Source organism: Triturus cristatus, chromosome 8, assembly GCF_964204655.1.
Source record: "Triturus cristatus chromosome 8, aTriCri1.1, whole genome shotgun sequence".
In the NCBI taxonomy this organism is placed as follows: domain Eukaryota; kingdom Metazoa; phylum Chordata; class Amphibia; order Caudata; family Salamandridae; genus Triturus; species Triturus cristatus.
The window spans coordinates 389,093,592-389,119,607 of record NC_140591.1 but is presented as its reverse complement, the minus strand read 5'-3'; the positions used below and the strand labels follow the sequence as shown (position 1 = coordinate 389,119,607).

Genomic DNA, 26,016 nt, shown 5'->3' with positions numbered 1-26,016 from the left:
ATGCACGTACGCGCACGGAGAACGTACGCATGCGCGTACGGAGCACGCACAACGTACACATGTGCACGTGGAGCACGTACGCATGCGCACACGGAGTACGTACGCATGCATGCACGGTGTGCGCACGGACAAAAACCCTTGTTTATAAGTTTATAGAAGATATTAACTATGCTGTTCAACTCTATCCAAACAAAAAATAAAAAAAAACTGAGCCATTCCGTATTACAGGATAAAGTTAATCTATAACTATATATATAGGTAGCTTATTGTAAAATAAATATTTAAAAAATATAATAATACATTCATAAATTAGCATTTAAAAAACCTTGCAAATTCACTTAAAAAACCATAGGTTTCACATACGTTATAGTTAGGAATTAGCATTTAAAAAACCTTACAAATTCACTAAAAAAAACATAGGTTTCACACACGTTATAGTTAGGAATTAGCATTTAAAGAACCTTGCAAATTCACTGAAAAACCCATAGGTTTCACACACGTTATAGTCAGGAATTAGCATGTAAAAAACCTTGCAAATTCACTGAAAAAACCATAGGTTTCACACATGTTATAGTTAGCTGGACATTTCACTCATAATAAACCAATGAAATTCCCCCGTTATAGTTAGTTCAGCTAACTATAACTCGCGCGCCCGCAATCCACTGCTGATGACGTCACATATTACATCACTCATGACATGGTCAGTGACATCACTCATGACATCACTGATGATGTCTTATCGACGTATACAGGGAGGTTACATCAAGAGTCATAAATAACATGTCTACCTCCCATGGTATATGTTCAACTTTGTCAAGATGTGTCTTGTACATATGAATTGAGCCCCCTTACCCTGATTGAGAAATACGGTGGCGCTATTACGACAAATGTCCTTAACGCTCACCGCGCACACTCCCCACTAACAACTCTGCTCAAGTCCTACCTTTGTTGACTTCTTGATGCTAGCCTCCGGTCCACTGACACTGAATGCACCGACTTCAATACTGAAGATAGGTTGATACGCAGCAGTTAGGGGCTCCTGCAGCTTCCTCCTCGCTGGAGTTTTCAATTCAGTTCCGGATCACCGGCCCTGGTTGCTTCCTGCTGCCTGGCCCTTGGAGGGGAGGGGCTCCGCTCGTACCGCTGAAGCTGCTCGGTACTCCAAATGAATGTAAAACGCCACTGCCAGTGCTTCGCTCGAACACAGAGACGAGAAGCGGACCCAAACAATTAGTGCCAATCAAAAGTGCTTTATTGGTTGCCCAGCCTGTCCGCCATAACGCGTTTCGACCCCCACTCGGGTCTTGATCACATGACACATTGCTGACGGTACGAGTGGTATTTAAAGTAGGGGTGGGCGGAATTTGCGTAATCGCGTCACGCAAATCTCCGCGAAACGGTAAAAAATCTCCGCGAACACGCAGAAATTCCGCGAACACGCGGAATTGCTTGTTCGCGATGCTTTTTTCCTGTTCACAATCTCTGTTTGCGTGCTCGGGGAGAAATATCTCGCAAACACGCATTTTGAGAACGCGAACAAGCAAAAATTTTGCGAAGTCGCGGAAAGCGGAATTTTGGGTAATTTCGCGTTCTCCGCAGAACGCGAAATTACCCAAATTCCGCAAATTACGCGAACGGAACGGAATTTACCGCCCAGGCCTAATTTAAAGTGGTAAACAGGAAATGATTTTCAGGTGTCATTGCAGCCTGTTTGACATAGAAGAAATACTACAACATGTCGTCGTATATACACAGTAAGATCAATATATATACTACCTACTGGCGGTCACCCGTAGGTAGTCACCCGTAGGTAGTTATAGTTAGAACCCAGTTTCTATAGGAAAAGCATTTTTTGACTTGGCTATAACTTTGGTGTCGTTTGACCAATCTTTTCCAAAAGAAGTGTCAAGGTAGGTTCAATTTATCAAGTTTGGGGCTGATCTGTGCAGTGGGGGCCGCGAATCTGGGGTTCAAAATAAGGGTGCATTTATATTGTTAATTCCTGTAGGAACTTTTAGCCACACCTACAGCCCGAACCGCTGAATAGAGAGGTAGATGTTGGTTCAAGGAAGTGCCTTTTGCTTATTTGATGAAAATCCATTCAGTAGTTGGAGACAAATGTAAGTTGAAAATTATAGATATGTCTCGTGAAGCCTTTGTGAATAAAGATGAGCTCGTGCAGGGAAATGCACTGCTCTGATTGGCTGGCAACACTTCAACCAGGAAGCGTTGCCAGCCATCCTAGGACTCGGCTTCACTGAGTCCCAAAACAAATAAGTGAAAATAAGGAAAAGGGGGCAGTGTAGGAATACTCTGACCTTGACCCCCAAGCCATGGTCTTGGGGTTCCCCTGGCACCCAGCCATGGCACAAAAGCATTTAAAAAATAAAAATTGCCTTAAAATCACGCTATTCACGAAATTGCCATAAAAAAAAGCAAGCGTGGGCGCCAGCACATTCTTTCGAATAACCCCTGGGTGGGCCTGGTCTCGGGGGCATGTAATAAATATAGGAGGGGGCACACGGGACCCCCCTCCTAGGGCTTATCAAAGCCCCAGGCGCCGCCACCTCCTCAGGGTACATTCATTATAAATGCAGGTGGACCCACTGGGCCCGCCCACAGCCCTGGAGACCACCATCTCCCCAAGGCTATTTTCAATTATGTTGGGGGGCCTCGTGTATCCCCCCTGCCCCGGGGACTGCCAACTCCACAGGGATAATTAAAACAATATGGGGGGCCTGGGGGACCCTCCCATCCCGGGGACCACCACCTCCCTATGGCTAAAATAAATACCAAAGCATGAGGGGGTTCCAGCCCCCCCACACAGCCCTGGTACCATCCCCTCCCTGGGGCAAATATGAATAAATAAGGGGGACAGCGTGGCCCCCCATCAGAGGACCTACATGACCCTGGGGACCACACCCCAGGTTCAGCTCCAGCAATATCCCAGGGTGTCCAACCCGGGACATTGCTGTTCGCTATGGCATGCTGGGAGCACTTCTCCTGCCATGCCATAGCAAACAGTGTGCTCAACTTAGAGCAATCCCTGTAAGTATTATTTTAAAAAAGTTAAGGCATCACACCGGGGGATGGGTTCCCCGGGGCCGAAGTTGGCCTGGGAAGGGGGGCTGCGCAGCCCCCCTCCCATTTTTTACATTAAAAAAGGGTCAGGTCGAGGTAGGTGGGGTCCCTGGGGCACAAAACGGTTCAGGGAAGGGGGCCACATGGGCCATTTCCTAAAAACAAAAATAATCAACATAAAAAAAGCTGGCAACTCACCAGAGGCCCGACCCTTTCTCCACTACTCTGCAAATGCACCTCTTGGAATGCTTCTGGTTGGGGGATGAAGTCTCTTTGGCTGCTGAGGATCCTTAGTGGCCAAGAAGACCACCTCTTGCCTCCAGTAAGCCCCACATAGTGGGACTGCTGAGAGGTGGTGAAGGCAACGCCCCTTTCTCCACCACCTTGCAAAAGGGCCTCTCCACGCACTGCTGGTAGGGAGGATGAGGTCTTCTTTCCTCCTGAGGGCCGCAGGACTAAAGTGGACTTCATCCCTGATGCAGTAGTATGCCAGGAGCTGTGTTTGCCGAATGGTGGAGAAAGGGGGCGTGTCCTCTGACTACCGTTCAGCGAAGCAGCTGTGTGGGTCTTACTGGAGGTAACAGGAGGGCTAGTTGGCCCCAAAGGAGTCTAAAGAGCCAAGGGACTTCATCCCCACTACTAGTAGTCCACCAGGAGGCACATTTGCAGAGTGGTGGAAAAATGGGGTGTGGCACTGAAAACCCCTCAGCAAACCCACTGTGTGGGATTTACTGGAGGTAACAGGAGGATTTGTTGGCTCAGAAGGACCCTGTGGAGCCAAGGGGACTTCATGCCCCAACCTGTAGCGCACGGGGAGGCGCATTTGCCGAGTGGTGGAGAAAGGGGGCGTGGCCTCTGACAACGTCTCAGCAATCCTGGTGTGTCGGACTTATTGGAGGTAACAGGAGGGGTAGTTGGCCCCCAAGGATGTTCTTGGGGGCCAACTAACCCTCTTGTTACCTCTAGTATGTCCCGTACAGTGTGATTGCTAAGTGGTCTTCTGAGGCCACATCCCCTTTCGGTACCACTCTGCAAATGCGGCTCCTGGAACACTACTGGTTAGTTACTCTGGAGGTACCTTGTGGGTCAAGAAGCCCTCCTGGTACTTCCTGTAAGTCCTACACAGCATAATTCCTGAGAGCTGGTCGGAGGCCCCGTCCATTTCTACACCACTCTGCAAACGTGACTACCACTTTAAAAACCATAGAAATTCACTAAAAAAACCACAGTTAACGGTACATTATATTTAGGAATTAGCATTTAAAAAACGTTAGAAATTCACAGAAAAAACCTAAGCTTACAGGGACATAATAGTTAGGCTGACATTTCACTCATACAAAACCAGAGAAATATCATCAGTTATAGTTAGCAGAGTTAACTATAAGTTGCACCTCCACAATGCACTGCTTATGACCTCACATATTACATCAGTCATGACATATTCAATGACATCACTGATGTCATCATGGATGACATCTCAAATCACATCATTGACGACATCACTGATGACATCAACCAGCGACTCTGAGTGTTTTTAAAAAGTATATGAGTGTTAACTATACATACCAAGGTGTATTGGTGAATAAGTGGGTGTATAGGTGACTTTATGGATGATTCAGTGGGTGCGTGACTGACTGTATAAATGAGTGATAAGGTGTCCCAGTGAATTATATTGGTGAATGACTGTTTGTGCGAATGTCTGTATCAGTCTGTCAGTTAGTGTCTAAGAGGCTGTATAGGTTGGTGAGTGGCTGTATGGGTGATTGATTGGTTATCTGAGTACCTGTATGAGTGTCTGTGTGGGTGGGTGAGGGTGTGTGTAACTGCATGCATGGATGAGTGAGTGGGTGAGTCAGTGGCTTTATGGGTTAGTGCGTGCATCTGTGAGGAACTGTATGGGTGACTGAATGTATGTATGGCTATGTCAGTGAGTGAAAGGATGTGTCAGTGGTATATGGGTGAGTAATTGCATATGTGAAATGCAGTAAAGGTGAGTGTTGGGAGTATATGAGTGCCTGTATGTGTGACTGAATGATTGCAAGAGTGGCATTGTGGGTGAGTGTGTCTTTGTGTTAGTGACTGTATATGTGAGTGAGTAGGTGCTATTATCTGTATGAATAAGTGAGTGGGTGTGTGTATAACTGTATAGGTGAGTAGGTGGCTATGTAATTGACTCTATGGGTGAATGCCTAGATGTGTGAGTAGCTCTATGGGTGACTGACAGTGTATGAGTGGCTATATGGGTGTAGGAATGGATATATTAGTGGCTGTATTGGTCGGTGAGGTGGTTATGAGTGGTTGTATAGGTCAGTGGGTGTGTGTATAACTGCTTAGGTGAGTAAGTGGCTATGTAATTGACTCTACAGGTAAATAACTAGATATGTGAGTAGCTCTATGGGTGACTGCCAATGTATGAGTGGCTGTATGGGTGTATGAGTAGAAATATCAGTGGCTGTATTAGTGAGTGGGTTGGTGTATGTGTGGCTGTATGGGTAACTGAGTGGATATATGTGTGTAGTCCTATGAATCAGTGAGTGGGTGTGTAAGAACGGGTATGGTTGCATCCATGGCTTTGAGAATGCTAGTATGGAAGTTGGAGTGGATGTATGAAAGGTTATATTGGGGTATGAGTGGGTGTGTCAGAGAGTCTATGGATGATGTCATCAGTGATGTCATTTGAGATGTCATCAGTGATGTCACTGACCACGCTACGAGTGATGTAATATGTGAGGTCATAAGCAGTGCATTGCGGGAGTGCATGTTATAGTTAACTCAGCTAACTATAACCGCTGAATTTCTTTAGTTTTGTACGAGTGAAATGTCAGCCTAACTATAACGTCCCTGTAACATTTGGTTTTTCAGTGAGTTCAGGGAATTTATAAGGTATTATTAAATTATATTTCCTAACTATAACGCCCCTGTAGCCTGTAGTTTTTATGAGTGAATTTCTAAGGGTGTTTTAAGTGCAAATTCATATCTATAATGGCCCTGTAACTTTTGTTTATTTCAGTGAATATATATATATATATATAGGAAAACCAACATTTGCTTGTTTTTTGTGGGAAGCGGGTAAGGGAGCTATTAGAGGTAAACTGAAGCAAGAGTTAGATTTTGAAAAAACGAAGGCCCTCAATAAGGGACAGACCTTAGAATCCCAAGTTGCCCACCTTACAGCTTGTTACAATATAATACTCTCCCCACCCATATTGAAAGATGTATTGAGGAAAAAATCAGAATTTAATTAACTGTTCACTTCCCCCGCAGAAAAAATCTCTCTTTAATCTTAAGCAAAGACATTATGAGAGGGGGAAAATCTCAAGAATTTTCCTGGGCGATCAACCTTATCAACAGAAAGCATCATGCACGAACACTGCCATCAAAATGCCTCTGGTGAGACAGTAATCAAAGAATAATTTTACCAGAATGTACATTTAAAAAAAAGTTTTCTTCATTTTCTTTTGTTTCAAAGGTGTGCGATCCAGCTTATGTGTGCCATGTCTGGAAAGCGCATAGACTTATACTAAAGAGAAGAATGCTAGGTGTGCAACAACCACTCCCTGGCCGCTGATCGCACTTAACAGCCAAACCAATGTTTTTTTATTTAAATCTTCTTCAATACTTTTAATTCTTACTCCATTGTTTTCACTATTTCAATGAATGAAGCTTTATTCATTGCTAATCATCATGTTTAATCGATTGCGATGATCCTTTATTATCCATTTCATTTAATATGTTACTTCACCCAATTGGTTAAGTAATCACTCTGAGGATGCTACCCAATGCATTTCGTGTTCAGATATACCCTTCATCAGGGGTCTTCCAATTACAATCTCTACTACATAATTCAAAACAGAAAACTACTCAGTCGTGTCCTCGGACAACTATGACATTCAAATAAAGAGAATAATAGACCATAATAAAAGTGATGATAACTGCGGCGTTCAGTATATGATTTATATGTAGTTCAAAGATTGTGTATACACATGTGCACTATTGTGTGCAAAACAGTGCCTAAAATTGCCATTAACATCAGTAGTCAATTGTGAATGGAAGTCCATGCAACACTTAAACAAACCATCGTGTATGCTAAACAACTCACTAAACTTGTGAGTGAACATGCCTCCGGAGAGTTAGTGCTTAAAGTAATCACCTTTCCCCCATACATAGAGTGAGTGCAGTGACGTGAACTCTCTTGTCAAAAATATACGAAAAAACTTTAGTTGTGAAATCTCATACCCAATTTAAAAAGACCTTGTGAACAACCAGCTTACCTAGTTGTGTATGCGTGAGTTTCTACTTCTTCCATGCATAGTGCACGAACGTACGGAGCCAAATGCCTTGGTTAGTTTATTACATGTTGACACCACCTGATGTGCGAGATGATGGGTATTCGAAAGGAACTTTATCCATCAACGTTAAAATAAACAAATCTGCATTCGTAATTTGGTTTCCCTTATTCTGCTACCATAAATGAGCATATCTATACAAATATTAATTCATTGATTACAAAAGCATTTAGATCTGATGTGATCAAGAAGTTGACCTACCCATATTTACACGACGACTACTACAAACAGGATCAGCAAGGTCGTTTTTTCAATAGAGGAAGGGGTGGATTCAGAGGTACCCGTAGATTCACAACCTTTTCTGAGTCAACAGGATCCACCGGAAGCGACAGTGAACAAGCAGGTAGTAGTCTTAACTACCAAGGCCAGGACACGGCATATTATCCACCATCTGGTCCTTCTTTTTTAGAGGACAGACAATGGCGACCACCAAGAGGAAGGAATACGAACTGGAACTGGAACAGAGGCCGGGGACGCGGCCACCTTCAACAAGGATGGGGCCGAGGCCAACCCCAGGGCATGACCCCTGCCCAGAAGCAAGTACATTTCCCCCAGGAACAGCATGGGGAAATCCAAACGAGACGCCGGGTCTATCGCTGGTGAGCACCATCAAGGACCCTATTATGAATTTGTCCAATCATGTATTGACTAATGATGAACATAAGGTTCTCAGTAAAGGGCTATCGTACGTCCCCACCGCATACCCTAATAAATGTAATCTGCAAACTGATTTACACCGTTTCTTTCGCAAGATGAGGTTACGCTATTTCTTCCGTCAGTCCCCAAGTCAATCTACGACATCTTGTACTGGACTCCGGACTCCATCCTCCTTTACTCCAACCTCACAAATGGTTTCACATCGGCTGCTAACTTATGAGAGTATTGTGCTCAAGGAGGCCCTCAACACGTGTTCCACCAAGAAATATGTAACTCATAACGTTACTAGTGGTGAAAGGAAAGCCCTTGAGAACCTAAAAAACAATCGCTCCATTGTCATCAAACCTGCGGATAAGGGTGGTGCCATTGTGCTTCAAAATGTGGAAGATTACAAGGACGAGATTTACTCTCAACTGAATGACGGTGTTAGTTACACCAGATTAAATTCCAATCCCTCCAAGAAAATCAGCAGCATGATTTTGCGGACAACTCAAGATGGCCTTGCCCAAGGTTTCCTTTCGAATTTGGAATTTGCCTACCTGAACCAGACTCATCCACGCATTCCAACGATTTACACCTTACCTAAAGTTCATAAGAATCAACAACGACCGCCTGGGCGCCCCATAGTTTCTGGATGTGGGTCTATTCTTGAACCATTGTGTAAATACGTGGACTTCTTTCTAAAACCTTTGGCTGAACAAACCAGGTCATATGTACGAGACACGATGCAGGTCATCAATTTAATTGATGGTATGTCTTTCAATCCAGATACCCAGATTCTTGTCACGCTGGATATTGTGTCACTGTATACCAGCATACCACAACAACATGCTCTAGATGTGATGTCAAAATATTTGGACACAAGAACACAACCCACATATGTTCCATCCGAGTTCATAATTCAGTTGCTCACTATAGCGATGACACAAAACTTTTTCCTCTTCCAGAATGAGTATTTTATGCAGACTAAAGGTGTTGCGATGGGGGCCAGCTTTGCACCGGACCTGGCGATCCTGTACATGGACGATTTTGAGCAGACCTTTGTGAACAACATTACAAATCCATTTAATAGGCAAGTTGCGTACTGGAAGCGGTACATCGATGATGTCCTCATGATTTGGACAGGCAGTGATTCAGAACTCAACAATTTTTTCAAATGGCTCAATGAGAGAACAGGCGACATCCAGTTTACAATTCACAAAGACAAGTCCACCATTGACTTTCTGGACATCTCTATCAAAACTGCGGACGAGTGCCTATATACGACCCTTTATCGAAAGCCTACTGAGAGAAACACGCCACCCAAGAGGCCTGCGGGATAATCTACCCTTTGGCCAGTTCCTGAGGATCAGGAGAAATTGTACACGGAAGGAAGATTTCTTCAATGAATCTGATGATCTGATTGTTAGACTAATTGAACGTGGCTACCCCAGACGGTTGGTTAAGAGAGCCCGCAAGAGAGCGTGGTTCAACCATAGGGACATGCTTTTAACTCCAAAGAATCGTACTGAGGACCTCAACAGGCTAATATGCGTTACCACCTTCAGCACCAGGAGCAACGAAATTCGGCATATCATAAACAAACACTGGCATTTGGTATCATCGGAACTACATCTTCCCGAACCACCCATGCACTCCTTCAAGAAAGGCAGAAATGTCCGTGATCAAGTGGTGAAGTCCTTTTTGGACACACCTCCTAAGCCAACAATCGAATCAATGTGGCAACTACCGGCACCAGTAGGCCATGTCAAATGTGGACAATGTAAAGCTTGCAGTCTCACTATTGAAACTAAAGTGTTTCAATTCAACAATTGCACGGTGCCCTTAAAAACATTGACAAACTGTAACACTAAAAATGTCATTTACGCCATTGTCTGTCCCTGCAACAAGATATACGTGGGTCAGACCACTCAGAGGATCAAGTGCCGTATCCTACAACATTGTAGCAGAATAAGATGCAATACCACGGGGGCCCCCATGGTTGAACATTTTTCAGCATTTAACCACCCCCCTGAATCGATGAAATGGCTAGTTCTTGAGGCCATCACTTTGGGTATCAGGGGAGGCGACCTGGGAGCAATCCTCAACACCCGTGAATGTAAATGGATGGACAGGTTTGATTCTGTCCTAAATGGTCTTAACGAACTTGACGCTACATATGCACAATTATCCTTGTTGAATAACACCTAGCCTTTAAATTTGGGGTAATCTTGACCATTTATAACCATTTGCTGCATGACACACTATCTCCGCCCTTTGGCCTACTATTGCCTTGATTCCCTTTCAAAATCTGAACTACAATCTATCTAGATATTTATTGTTAACTCGTTGAGGGCAGTCTATCTCTGCTTCAGAATGTAAGCTGCGTTTGCAGTCAGGTCATTACCTCTGTGCATATATTTTAAAGCTCGCCTCCATTTTATATGCTGCACTATGATTTGGTTCTCATGTTTATGGTTTTCAAGCTGACGTATATTTGACCAAGTGGCTTTACCTTTTTTGCATTCACGCACATTGCTGAAATTATTATGCCTCAATGTTGTAAACAAGAAACTTAGAGTGTAAGCTGTTATACAGCAGTTTCAATTGACACATTCAAGTGCCCTTCGCGCGCCACAGAACGTTGTCTGCCGCTCGTGGGATAACACTTTCAGTTTTGCAGCATCTGAGTTTTCAGCTGCGTTGATACAGACACACCCCCTGCCCCTGTCCAATGAGCGCGTCACGTTCCTTTCGCTGACGTACTTGCTTACGTCAGCTACTTAACGAGCGACTTGACACTTCCCAGGGTTAGCTGTCAGATGTTGTCGACGCTGCCTGGGAGGTATGTCACACCGCGGAGCAAGCGCGCGTTTTCCAAGAGATTGCATCTCACCGCGCTTCTCACCTTCTTTTTGCTCCACCAAGAGATTAAATGCTGCCCCTCTTCACCACTCCATTTGGTAATCTCCCGTTGTTAGCCACATCTGGGTTGGGTTTAGTTATAATAACCGCCATATTTAACTAGATTCCATGCTTTAGAGCCGTTAGGCGGGTTTATATTTTGATTTTGTAAAACGCTGCGAGACAAATCTCCTATCTTTGGGTTCTTGATGTTAACGCCGCCTCATGGGCTTTCGCCTGCCTCATATTAACTGTCCGGGCTTTTAGAGGCTGAGGCTTGTTCCTTGTTAAGTCTGTAACACGCTGGGTGTTTTTCTTAATATAGCGGATTTATATTCAACAAACCCCGCGGCGCTGTCCATACTTACCCTTGGTGTCCCCTCACGGTGACTCCTTTTTAGATATTTTTAGATACATTTGCCGCCAATTTTTTTGTGTTTTCTCTTCACTTGTGTGGGTCCTTTGATGTTTGTACCTTAATTGATTTAGGTACATCTCCAAACTAGGTTGTGGGAATTGTAATTCAAATTTTTTTACCCCCCCAGCTTTGGTTACGTTTGAACCACTGCCCATTGTGATTCATCATATACCGATAAGAATATTGCCATCAATAGCACCGGTTTTTAAACATTGAATGGTGAGTAATAAACCATTTTGCTTTGACCAGTAGGCCCCAATTGAGACCCCATACAGATGTGCAATCTCCTCTTGTTCCGTCTTTCTGTTTTGTTTTAGGAGCCGTTCGGGCCCACTCCACAAATAGTCCAGCATGAGTTTTCCTTGCTGTTGCTGGTAAATATTGTCTTATTTCTACCTAATGATAAATAATGATCCCATAGACACACCGTATTAATACTACTCATTATCCCTAGGTGTAAGTCCATCTTCCCTATCCCCCGCTGGTCCTGAAGAAGACCCCGCTTCCAAGATTTCCTAATTGCTGGCTCGATTAGGGGTCGAAACGTCGACGACTTTTCCCTTGGTTCAATACACGAGACTGACAGTGATTTTACAACTGCTTTTCTTGCTAATGTTATTGCATTTGTGTTATTGCCATTCAAGTGGCAGGCTAGGTCTTCAAATTCATTTTGGATGTTCTTAAACACACGACCTTCCCCTTCACTTCGTCTGCACTTATCCCGATTTATGTTGCACTTTTCACTTCACTTACACCCTTAGTAATTGAAAATGATGATTTTGACATGCATTTGTCTATTTAATAGGTTGACATGTTGACCTTTTTCTATGCTCAATACGATTAAATGAAGTCATTTGTGTATCTCAATAAGGTGTTGTCATAACTCAATTTAAGTTTATATTCACATACTTGTGTTTTAATTAAGTTAAATTGTTCCACTGTGACTGTTTTTTCATATACCAAGTGATTGATATTACTAGCTCCATGAGCATGATCATCAGTCTGCGCAGTTAAGTAAACAATGTTTAATTTAACTCATAAAATACATGAAAATTCCAATCTATCATTCATCCCCATTGGATGCATTGAATTCAATTTTTTGTTGGATCCAGAAAAATTCAGACTAATAGTGATCTAAAGATTTTAGCGAAAGTGGTAGCAAACTGATTGAAGGACCTCTTACAGTTACTAATACACTGCGACTAGATGAGGTTCATTCGTATAGGTCTTCGGCAGCACACCTTTGAATGCAGATGCATGCATTATGGCAGGAATGGAGCAAATGGATGAGAAATTGATCGTTTCACTAAATGCCGAGAAGGGCTTTGATAAGGTGGAGTGGGGTACCTGTTCTGGATCCTAGGATCCATCGGTTTGGCCCAGAGTTTCTGACCAAGATCAAATTGCTACATACAAACCCAAGGGCAGTGGTCTCCTGTAATGGGAACATCTCTTGACCCTTTCAGATTCAAAGAGGAACGAGACAGGAATTTCCACTCTCTCCATTGCTATTTGTGCTAGCACTGAAGCCACTGCCTATAGCCATTCATCAGCAGGAGCGACCCATGCAGGTAAGATCGGTGGGACGGGGTGGGCTGGGGGGATTCGACAGACAGCAACCCTGCCCCACCTCTTTACCGCTCTTACCTCCATGGGCCTCTCCTGTTAGTTAGTTTCAAGAGATCTGAGGCATACCTACCTCTGCTGGGGAACACAAGGCGTTATTATATAATATTGACATCTTATCAAAGTAGACAGCTCCCACTACCTCCCTATCACACCTTACTGCATTGATCTCTGCCTTTTCCACCTTCTGAGGCTATCGCATTAAAGGGGGGAAATATGCGACAATGCCTTTGACCCGCACCACCACGATAACTCCACTAGGACCACACCCTTTTCATTATCAACCCTCCAAACTCAAGTATTTAGGCCTGCTCTTGAATGCTGGATTATCTAACATAGTAGAGGATAATATGAATCCCATGTTAACTATGATACCCCAAGATCTGTAGAGATGGGCAGATTTAATTCTCTCCCTATGGGGAAAGTCATTAAAATGTAGCACCAAGGATCAACTACATATTCTCTATCCTTCCCATACTGTTGTCCAATTCACTCCTGTAGTATGATTAAACTTTTTCTTTCATGGGGGAGGAAGGCTTGATTGAAACTAGACAAACTCTATGCTAGTAGGGAATGTGGAATCTTCAGATTTACCATTTACTAACAGAGAGCAAAGTTCTGTCATTTGAAGAGGCCCGTACCTTTAGAAATTTTCAATACAACAGTAATGACGATACCATTAGTTGTCACACAGCCTTTATGCCACATTGTCAGGCTCACCTTTTGCCCTGCCGACATTTCCCCTACGATTGTTACTTCAGCAATGTGGAACCTACAAAGGAGTGGTCTCCGGACCATAGGGACTTCTCATAAACTTGGCCTTCTCTGTTCCAGTACTGACCAATCTTAAGGACTGGTGGGCCGCACACCTTTCCATGAACTATACAGAAGAAGATTAGTCCACCCTCTTCATGCATCACAACCAATATTTGTATAAGGTCAGACTAAAACTAGCATACTTCAAGATCTTACGTAGGTGATACTGGTCCCCACACAGATTATACAAGGCGGGGATCTCCACTGATCCCTGTTGCTGGAGATGCAATGAAGCTCACACTGAAATGATGCACCTCAGCTCACACTGAGATTGTTGACAGAGGTGATAGGATTTCTGACTTTCTACCTTATGGTTCTTACTTATTTTTCCTAATTCCATGATATTCATTATTGTTTTTTTCTGCTGATTAGGGAGGGAATGTGTGGTGGGAAGAAAGGGTGGACTTATGGAAGTTTCTCAAGTCATTTTACACCCTATGTTTAGTTGATAGTTGCTATGTATTGCTTTGAAGATATACTTCTAAGCTTTGATAGTGGAAACATTTGGCACATTCTTTGTTTTACTTGTTAAGGTACTTGTTAGCAGCAGACATTGGTACCAAGCTTTGGCAGTCACCTTATTATTAGATATCTTTTGAGAGGATGATCTTTCCATGGTTTCCTTTCCTATTGTGCCCGTATGATAATTGATTCAACCTTGTTTTACTAATGTATTTACATGCTTGTTTTGGCTAGAAAACAATAAAAATCATTAATATAAAAAAAGAAGTCTCATCTAGCATAATGCTGATCCTGCAGTAACATAACAGGGTGTGTTGTTTGATTGTTATGGGCATAAACGGATACTTTATGATTTTAAAGAACAGTGTCAAATTTTGCAAGCACTTCATCTAATTCATGGTACATTCCTCGTAAGTTTGATTCCACAAATTCACAAAGTCCTCTAAGTGGTGCGCCAGCTACTCATAGGGTCTACATTTTTCAGAAAAGGCATGACATCACAGCATGATTTTCTTGGTGTTGCTTTTTGCTTTCTTTGATGTAGACTTCTCCATCTTTTGATAGAGACACGTCAGTCCTTCACAAATTCGCATAACTTTCCTGAAACTGAAATGTGTGCTTGTAGAAATGGTATGCTAACAACAAAATTCTGCTCTGAAGCCTCTGAGCTTGGCACCAACCTTGATTTTATGAGAAGGTCCAGATGGCCGTGTGGCACATATAGAGCTAAAAGCTGGAGTTCTTTTGTCTTTAGAACTGGCCTCAATGGTTCTCAGGGACTGACAAATGCTGCCTCAGATTTAATTTTCCCTCTCTTTGCACCGTGCCCTTCAGCTTTGTATTCTATTCTTAACTGGGTATCTTCTGAAACAAAATGTTCTTGTACATCTCCATGATTATCACTAGCATTCATTTTAAGTTGTTCAATTGTGCCTGATGTAGCAGCACATTTGTGCTTTTGAGTGATGGAGCCATCTTCAAGCCTTTATAGTTTGGAAAAATAGGGGTTGACTGCTCCCTAGGCTCTCTAAATGTTGTTTATTGGCACAAAGACTGTGAAGATAAAAAGGATACATCACATGTATGTCCCAGTAATGTTTCCACTGGCCTTCATTTCAAAAGTAGCAAGTGATATATTAATTTGATGCTTCAAAGTTGCCCTGTATATATTTGGAATAAATATGTGGACTGGGCATACCTGAGGTATACCAGAAACTGTGGAAAAAATTAAAAACACTGAAAAAGTAGTCACTCTGGAGTAGAGAAAGGGGAAAGCCACTTCTTGAACATGAATATGTACAGAAGAAACAGTATTTTATATGAAACATATTCTGTACTGAAGGAAAAGTGTCTTAGGTAAGGTTAAAATAAATGTGGTGGTCAGACATAGCTACATACCAGCAATTATATAGCAGTCTCACGCAGTGGAAGTGTAGTAACTCAGACGTTGTCACAAGAAAAAACACTTTCTGATGGCATATCAACATAGAAAGAAAGTATTTGGAAACAAGTCATCCTTTACCAAAGAATAAAGCGCCTAGTTTAGTTTTTGTTTTTTTAAATGTGGAGGCAGGGTGAATCAAAAGTGTCGCAGCAATTTTGAAGGGAGGTTATGCAAAGAAAATATAGTCACTATTGAGTTGTGTGAAGATTACCCACTTCTTGAACACACATCTCCAAAAACGAAACATTACTTAGTAACAAGATAATTATCTTCCAAATATGCATTACTTACATTTTGAAATATATGTTGTGACTGAGCTTACCTGAGTAGCAGCAGCTGTCAAGGTCGTCACTCAAACATCATCTGAAGATAGCTAACTTCTTGAAGGCAAAGCTGTACTGAATAAAAATAGGAAACATATATCATAAGTGCCAGATTTCCCATTCCCTCCTGAAATAAGTATTCTGATGTGTAAACCAGACTGTCTAGTTGTATGCACACAATACCTTGTATGGTCTCAGTCAGGAAGTGTATTCTGTTCAATTGCTTGTATATTTGAAGAGGAAAACAGCACTATACATGTAGTTTAGAAATCATTTTGCCAATTTGGTGTGTTTAAACGTGTTAGCCATTTTGGATCCGTAACACAATCAAACAATATGCACATTACGATTCAAAGATGGCAGCCTAATTTAAACATAGTTGCCATGTGGAATGTATCTCACTGTAGAATAAATAAACAACAAGTAAGTGTCCCAGAGGCATGGTCTGAATAGCTGTTGGACACGCAAACAAATGAAGGAAAATAAAAAAGAAGAAAATGTTGAAAAAATACAATCAAATGTGTGGTGATTTTCTCACAAATGCCATAACTTGTGGTAAAAAAGAAAAAGGTCAACTGTAAGTAAATATACTTAATGATAAGAAAAGTTGTATTTACAGAAAGAAAATAAATCAAAGGGAACCAATCATTGTGCACAAGGACACACATTTTCAGGCAGATGTGCAAATATGATAAAGCAAAATGCTGCTACTCTCTGGGTGGGCAACAGAGCTAATGGAAAATGTGTGCTAACTGATTGTACTATGAACAATCTTCTACACCCACTTTCAACAGGGATAGTCAATATTAAAATGCTTGGTTACTGCGGTATGTGCAGTGATCATACATGTAACAAAATACCTGTCTAGAGGCTTTAACCTAGTGTATGTATGTATATATGTATGTATGTATGTATGTACATGGTATGTCCATAACACAAACGTAGCCAAAAGGCAATGCAAATCAGTACATGGTCAAAGACAAGCATAAAGTCAATTAGTAATAGCAGAGGAACCTGGCCTGTGGATATTTAATGCCCTAGGATGTAGTGTTCATTAAAGAGGTGAGCCTTCAACTCTTTCCTAATCTGGAGAAGAATTGGGACGGTCTAATGGCTGATGGATATTGGTATGTTGTTTGCGATCTGGTTGCATAGATAAAAATGGCATACAGTCTTTTAAAAATTGCATTTTTCAGACTTCTTAGGCTGCAGTCTGATGGTGAACTGGCTGTGAGCCTACGGTCCAGGCCAGCACTCTCCCCAGCAGCTTCGCCTCACTGCCGCAGCCTCAAGTCCCCCGCAGTGCAGGGATCCCGCCAGCAGCCCACCCAGCCTCCTGGTAAATTCTGTAATTGTGTTCATACTCTTGTAATTGTTGGTGATTTCCTGTAATTGTGTTTTAAACTTCTTGGTAATGGTTTTCAACTTCGCCAGACTCTCTGTGACTTATTTACATCTCAGCAATCGTTAAGCCCGTTTTTACTGCCACTGCTGCCCCTGCGGCCCCTCCCACCCTGACACAGTTCCCGCTCCCGCATCCCTACCGCTGGTCCCGCCCCCTCCCCTACTTAATGGCGACCACTGCGGGAGCGCGTGTGAAACCTAGACCTTCAGTCCAGGCCAGCACTCTCCCCAGCAGCTTCGCCTCACGGCCGCAGCCTCGAGTCCCCCACAGTGAAGGGTTCGTGCCAGAAGCACATTCAGCCTCCTTGTGATGTATGTAATTGTGTTCATACTCTTGTAATTGTTGGTGATTCCCTGTAATTGTGTTTTAAACTTCTTGGTAATTGTTTTCAACTCCACTGGACTCTCTGAGTGTTATTTACATCTCAGCAATTGTTAAACCTGTTTCTACTGCCGCTGCTGCCCCTGTGGCCCCTCCCACCCTGACACAGTCCCCTCTCCCGCCTCCCTACTGCTGGTCCCGCCCCCCTTCCCTACTTAATGGGACCGCTGTGGGGAGCGTGTGTGAAATCTAGACCTTCGGTTCAGGCCAGCACTCTCCCCAGCAGTTTTGCCTCACTGCTGCAGTCTCGAGTCCCCCGCAGTGCAGGGTTTGCGCAAGTAGCCCGCCGAGCCTCCTGGTGATTTCTGTAATTGTGTTCATACTCTTGTAATTGTTTGTGATTTCATGTAATTGCGCTTAAAACTTCTTGGCAATTGTTTTCAACTCTGCTGGACTCTCTGAGTCTTATTTACATCTCAGCAATTGTTAAGCCTGTTTTCACTGCCGCTGCTGCCCCTGTGGGCCCTCCCACCCTGACACAGTCCCCGCTCCTGCCTCCCTACCTCTGGTCCCGCCCCCTTCCCTACTTAATGGCGACCGCTGCGTGGTCGAGCAGCGGATGCATCGAAGGCGCGCCTAAGACAAACCCATATGCCCCGTCCGTGACCCCACCGCAACCAGCGCCAGAAACCCTGATTCTCCTAGGCCCCACTGGTATGACTCAACCATCCTCCACGCAGTCAATCCCAGAAGACACGCTGACTGCACAAGATCCTCGCCAAACACCATCCATGGATAGTTCTCGTGCAGACCCTGCCACAGATCCTTCACCATTGACAAAGCTCCCACAACCATCGAAGGCCTGCCCGATGCACGCACCACCAACACCCTGACATGCATCCTCCTCGCTCCCTGCACTGACACGCCGTAGAAATCTGGGACCTGATCGACACCTTCTCGCCTGACGTTGCCTTCCTCACGGAAACCTGGACCAACGCCACCTCCAGCCCCGACATCGCCACTGCCATCTCCGACGGCTACAAGTTCCAGAGAAAGGACTGCCCCCACCACCCAGGAGGAGGACTCGCCATCGCACACACGACCCCCCTCCGACTCTCCACATGCAGCACGAATGACTCCCACTCCAACACAGAGCACCTCCACTTCCAGATCCAAACTAGCCCCCAGACCATGCTATGCAGCACCCTTATCTACAGACTGCCAGGACCCTGCACCCAGCCCGCTACTACCATCGCCGAACTCGCCGCACCCCATGCCATCACCTCCACGGACTACATTCTACTCGGGGACCTGAACTTCCACCTCGACAACTGCAACAACCCCGACCTCACCACTCTACTCGACAACCTCGCCAACCTCGGACTGAAGCAGCTGGTCAACACTCCCATCCACAGAGCTGGACACACCCTCGACCCCCTCTTCGCAGAAGGGACACACATCCGCTTCAGCCACACCACCCAGCCCCTCTGGACGGACCACCACTGCATCCACTTTACCTTCAACACCACCACTGCTTCCAACCCTGCACCGTGCCCACCACAACTGAACTGGAGCAAGGTCACAAAGTAACACCTCAGTACCACCCTCCTCCAAAACCCCCCCAGCGTCATGACCGACACCAACTCCGCAGCCATAGAATTTCACCGCTGGATCTCCTGCTGAGCCAACAAGCTCGCACCCCTCTGCCACCCCACCAAACAACGCCTTTGAAAGGCCGCCTGGTTCACCACAGAACTACAAGAAGCCAGACGCTCCTGCAGATGCCTAGAGAAAACCTGGCGAAACCAGAAAACCAAGGAACAACCGCAGGAGCGCCCTGAAGGAATACCACCAGCGCATTAGAAACACCAAATGGACCTTCATAAGAGAAAAAGTCCAGAACAACGTGACCAACACTAAGGAACTGTTCAACGTCATACAGCAGTTTGCAAAACACACCAGCGAAGCCACGGACGTCACACCTTCCCAGGAACTCTGCGACAAGCTCAGCTCCTACTTCCATCTGAAGATCAAGGTCCTCTACCACAACTTCAGCGAACTGATGTGGATGCCACCCCCTTACCCACTGCCGCCGATAAGCCAGCCATCAGGACCTGGGACCCCGCCACCATCGAACTCATCACCGCAACCATGAAGAAAACCCACTCAGGAGCCCCAACAGACACCTGGCTACTGGACATCTTCCACAGGGCCGCCACCGCCATCGCACCCAAACTAGGCTGGACCATCAACGCCTCCTTCATATTCGGCATCTGCTCAGATGACTGGAAGCGGGCGGAGGTCAAACCCCTCCTCAAGAAACCAACGGCCGACCCAATGGACCTGAAAAACTACCAGCCTATCTCTCGCCTCCCCTTCGTGGCCAAAGTCACCGAGAGGCTTGTAAACGCCCAGCTGACCGCTTTCATCGAAGAGAACTCCATTTTAGACACCTCCCAGTTGGGATTCCGCAGCAACCACAGCACCAAGACTGCCCTTCTCGCCGCCACTGATGACATCCACTTGCTTCTCAACCGGGGTCACACTGCGGCCCTCATCCTCCTAGACCTCTCCGCAGCCTTCGACACCGTTTCACACTGCACGCTCACAGCCAGACTCCACGATGCGGGGATACAAGGTGCTGCCCTCGACTGGATCCAATCCTTTCCCACCGGCAGAACCCAGAGGATCAGACTCCCTCCCTTCCTCTCCGAACCCACCGTCATCAACTGCCAAGTACCCCAAGGATCATCACTCAGCCCCACGCTCTTCAACATCTATATGGCCCCCGTGCCACCATCATCAGACAGCACAGGCTCAGCATTGTATCCTACGCCAATGACACCCAGCTCACCCTCTCACTCATGAACAATCCCGAAGACAACAGACTCTGTTTCCAGGAAGGAATGAAGAACATGGCAGCCTCGATGAAAGACAGTTGTTTGAAGCTCAACTCAGAAAATGCCGAGGTCCTCATCCTCGGACCCTGCACATTCGCCTGGGACAACACCTCTTGGCCCTCCGCCCTCGGGAATCCACCCACCCCTACAGACCACGTGCAAAACCTCAGCATCATCCTCGACTCCCCGCTCTCCATGATCCGCCAGATCAACGCCATTACCTCCACCAGTTTCAACTGCCTGTGCATCCTCTGCAAGACCTTCAAATGGATCCCCCCTGATTGCAGAAGAATTGCAAGTCTCAATTTTGAAAACTGGTTGATTTCCTCTCTAGATATAGTGCTCCCAAAGAAATACATCAAGGATAAAAGTGGAGCTAATAGAAGAGCTTGGTATACCTCCAAACTGCGTAGACTTAAGCAGGCCTGTAAGCGATCTGAAAGAAAATGGAGGAAAGACTACTCCATTATTAATAAAGTGATCTATAGGGAGGACATCAAAAAGTATAAGGAAGAAATTAAGCATGCTCAATCTCTTTACTATGAAAACCAAATATTGTCATCCCCCAATTCTTCTTGCGAAATATTTCGCATAGTGAAAGCTCTTATTAAACCCCCTCCCCTACCTACTTCGTGCGAGGATATGCTATCTCGCTGTAATCAGCTAGCTACTTTTTTCTCCAATAAAATTCAAGATATTTATACTTCTTTTCACCAAACAGTTTTAATCAATGCTCCCTCAATCAACAACAAAGGATGCATTGATAACTGTATTTTAGCTGATTTTCCCCTCCTGGACCAACCCACCTTGCAAGGTATACTTGGCCAGTTGAAATCAGGCTCCCCTAAAGATACTATCTCCCCCCTTGAAGTACTGGGTTTTTCAGAACCAACCCAGCGGTGCCAGGGGACACACCCGAAGACTTTGAGTTCTTCCTGTTTCGGACCACAGAAACAAACACAGAGTCTTCTAGGTGAAGTCAAAGATCGTATTTATTGGCTGCAGACCAATCACAGGTATCCGAGAAGTACAACACGATGTATGTTCTCAGGAGACTGCTCCCAACCAAAAACCAGTCTTTTCTTATATACAGAATATTACGCTCTGGGCAACACCGCCCCTCTTTTACAAGTGGTCGTTCACATATTTTCGCTTCAAAGAAAGAGCACAGTCATGATGATAATCCCACATTACAGCTCAGTCAGCACATAATTATTTACCCAGCGAGGCTCAGAACCCTCATTGGATATCAGCAGACCCCAATAAAATGGACACCTCTTTCTCGTCACAGAGTCATAAAGTAGGAAACAGAGTCAGGTGTGAAAGGGATTAGTCAGAAGTCGCGTGGGATACACGACTTTATGATGTGTCGGGCCCTGAGGCTAATCCCATACGGCCGCAGTAAAAGGAATCGGCCGGGCAGGATTGACCTCGGGCGGTGGAGTCAGTTTGCATAGGTCACCAAGAAGTCAAAGAATGATTGCGTGTCCTTTAGGCCTAGGCATGGCCTCGAAGCCCAGCCTATGTGAGGGCAACCACAAAATGGTTACCCTAGTAAAATGGAAACACTCATACATACCGCATTAGTCATTTGCGGTTCGCTGATACCAAAATCGGCAGGGTAGGACCGTGCTACCAACGTGGTTCCGAAATTGTACAGTACCACAGACCCTCCTTTTGCCCTTACATAGGCAATAACTATACTCATACTAATCTGAGTCCAGGTCTATATTCATAAAGTCATGAAAATGTTGCTGTAGCATCATCCTATTGCTTAGTTCGTCCCTTGATACAGGTCTCCTTACACATGATGTAACACAGAGGCTACACATTACAGGAGCACACTGTACACATAGACAGACCAGGAAAAGAATGGCTAAGATCGTCCCAGTGACTATTAGAATCTTCCATCCCCAAGCTGATATCAGTCCCCAGAACCACCCCATCATCGACCAGTCTCCTTTATCCACATGAATGGATTCGGAAATCTTACGCAGTTTGGAAATGGCCTGATAGACTGTTGGAGCGGTATCTGGTATGAAAATACAGCAGCTTGATTGGATAACCTTGCATACCCCACCACGGTCTGCAAGTATGACGTCTAGAACCATACGATTCTGCAACGTCATGAGGCGATCCGCCTGGAGCTCAGCTGTCAAGTTACCAAGGGCACCAGCCGTTACATTAACAGTGGTTTCAACTACATGAGTCAGTTGTCTCAGGTTCCTACTATTGACCATTGGTCCCCAAAACGGCAGGAAACCCAGGAAAAAGTCTCCCGCTTCCTGACCGGCAGTATCCTCCTTACTAACAACGCCTCTCACAACTCTGGTCTTGTGATAATCAGAGGCGGCAGTAAATGTCGGCGGTAGCAAATTTGCAACATAACACGTGCCCGAGAAATCAGGGGGCAACCATGTATATGCTCGGTCATAACAAACAAAGTATGTACCCTTGGCAGCCAAAAACGCAGGGGAATACTGTGATGGGAAAATGTACGTGTCAGCACAATCACTCTTCCCTAATTGAGCTCTTGGATTCTGACCATTACCTTGTAAACAGAACCGACCTATGTGGGGTACGACCCAAATCGGGGATGAACTCTTACGCTGTTTCTCGCCCAGGCTAATGCTATACCCCGTCGCGTTCCAACGCACATAAGCTCGCAACTCATCCTTGGGAATAGATGAATATGCATTGATATCTATACTCATATCAGCAACTCCTCTCATCAAAGCTTTATTGTTTGTGCTAGGTCCAGTGGAACGCGGTGGTCGTGGGGAATAGGTCTTAAGTGCAAAAAGAAACATAGTCTGGAATGCCCATGATGACCCATTGTAGCTAAACGGCAGCACTAGATACGGGATACCCTTATCAATGGTATGCGGCATCAAACCCCACACCCAGCTATTTGTTGTGTTCATAACTAGTTGGTGTTGGTGCAGGAGTTGAATAAACAAATTGTTTACGAACTCAGAACGTCTAGCTTGTTCGTGTTCAGGCAGAGGGTGGAAAGAGTGTGAGGAAACAGTAGGAGGAGGTATGGGCTGTATAGTGGGTGCCAACGGCACTTGGAAAGATAATAATACATAACCTACAGAAAACATCATCATGCTAAATAGGACAAACAGACATAATATTACAAAACGTTTGCTATTCATTGCTTTACATATTCTGCTCTTAACATTTAGTTCCTCAGCCGGTCTCTTCATCTCGAAAAACTCCATCCTCTAACCGTGCTGTTCGCGGCGGATGAGTGTCTTCTGCTAAGGAGTACACCTGTCAGTCCAGGGAACGCCCTAGACCAACCAGACCGTTGACCTAACGTCTCCAGCTTGTACCCCAAAGTCTTGGCACCGCGACCCTCCAGCTGAACCCGGATGGCGGTTCAAAAAAGAAAAAATAATAAAGTTTTTCAGATGGAAGAGAGAGCTGCACTTCTCAAAAATATATCAAAGAAAAAGAATTTTTATTTGTCCATAGTTCTCGGCCTCAAATTGTAGCGACTTCTTGTAGGTACTGTTTGGTCTTGAAACAAGAGTTCAGGCTCTGTAGTGTCCAATTGAATTGACGGTGGCACAGTTTCTTGCAAGATGTCATCGCTTTCCTTCTCACAAAGCGTTCCTTTTACTCGTGCATCCCTAAACGGCAGGAAACGAGGCACAGTCTCAGTCTCTGAGTCAGCGATCCCTTTCTGGACCCACTGGTCGTAAGGCAAAGGCAATGGGACCCTTTTGCAGTGAACGCCGTGTATCCAGTTCTTTTTCCCTTTTACTCTAACAGCTGATCTCGTGGAAAGAAGGACGAGATGGGGGCCGGTCCAATGGGGCTCGTCATTCTTTGCCCTTTTGAAGTTTTTGACCAGCACCCATGATCCAGGACTGATAGGATGTCCTGGAGCTTCAGAGACCTGAGGCAGAGTATCATGCACCTGTTGGTGTAAAACACGCAATTTAGCCGTCAATTCATACAAATAATCAAGCAGTACGGGGTGTTCGATCTCACTGAATTTTGTAGGCCTTGGCACTCCCCATATATTGGCCGGGCGGCCAAACACAATCTCGTACGGACTAAGTCCCACTCATGAATGCACAGTCATTCTTGTTGATAGGAGTGCTAAGGGCAGAGCGTCAGGCCATTTAAGACCAGAACTCGCTTGGATCTTGGCTAACTTGAGATTCAATGTGCCGTTATAACACTCTACTAGTCCAGCTGATTGGGGGTGATTTGCAGCGTGGAATTTCTGCTTTATACCTAGTCCCTCACATATATTCTTCATCACTTGTCCCACAAATTCACTCCCATTATCACTCCATACCATTCTTGGCATTCCAAACCTAGGGAAGAATTCTTTGACAAGGGCTTTAGCTGTGGATAAGGCAGTATTGTCTTTTAGGGGATATGCTTCTATCCACCTTGAAAAAGCGCAGACAACAACAAGTACATATTTCAAATTGTTGCACCTTTCCATGTGGATGAAATCTAGCTGCAAAACCTCAAACGGATACGTTGGGGGCGCAAAATGACCAGCTGGAGTTGGGGTTCCCCTACCAGGATTGTATTTCAGACATACCATGCAATTTTTGACCACATTCTCTGCACACTTGGGAATTCCAGCATTCTGCCATACTGGAGCCAACAACTAACAAATCCCTTTCACACTGATATGCGCCATTCCATGTGCCATTGTGACCACTGGAAGCACATATGCATCAGGTAACAACCATCGCCGGTGCTCTGACAAATCAATCCAACAACCATTTTCATCCAATTTACCCTTACTTTCTTTCCACATGCTCAATTCTTTCTCTGTGGCTTCAGCTTGAAGGGACTTCACACTCTCTATCGTGTCTTCACACATTCCAACATCACCAAACCGTCTTGCAGGGCCTGCAACATACATTCGATTCGTCACATCTTTTGCTGTTTCTTTCGCGATTTCATCAGCAAACGCATTACCACGACCAACATCATCAATAATCTTCTTGTGGGCACTGCATTTCACAATTGCGACTTGTAATGGCAAGGTCAGCGACTCAAGGAGATCATTCACCAACTGACCATTCTGAATCTTAGTTCCATGCGAAGTCAGGAACCCACGTTCTTTCCACAAGCGCCCAAAACTATGGGCCACGCCAAAGGCATACTGACTGTCAGTATATATGTTCACTTTCATTCCTTTCGACAACACGCATGCTCTTGTAAGTGCAATTAATTCTGCTGCTTGAGCCGAATTATGTGGTATACGTGCCGTTTCAACAATCGTGTGCAAAGTCATGACAGCATATGCAGCAGTCGTATCACCATTCGGAAGCTTGAAACACGAGCCATCCA

General features: G+C 44.8%; 1 long non-coding RNA gene across 1 annotated transcript in view; it reads left to right on the top strand.

The window, feature by feature from the left end:
- LOC146802168 (uncharacterized) overlaps positions 1-26,016 on the top strand; it is a 58,387-nt gene that overhangs the window by 16,398 nt on the left and 15,973 nt on the right. Inside the window, exon 3 of the long non-coding RNA XR_014967368.1 lies at positions 17,253-17,395. This is a non-coding gene — a long non-coding RNA (uncharacterized LOC146802168). The remainder of the gene's footprint in view (positions 1-17,252; positions 17,396-26,016) is intronic.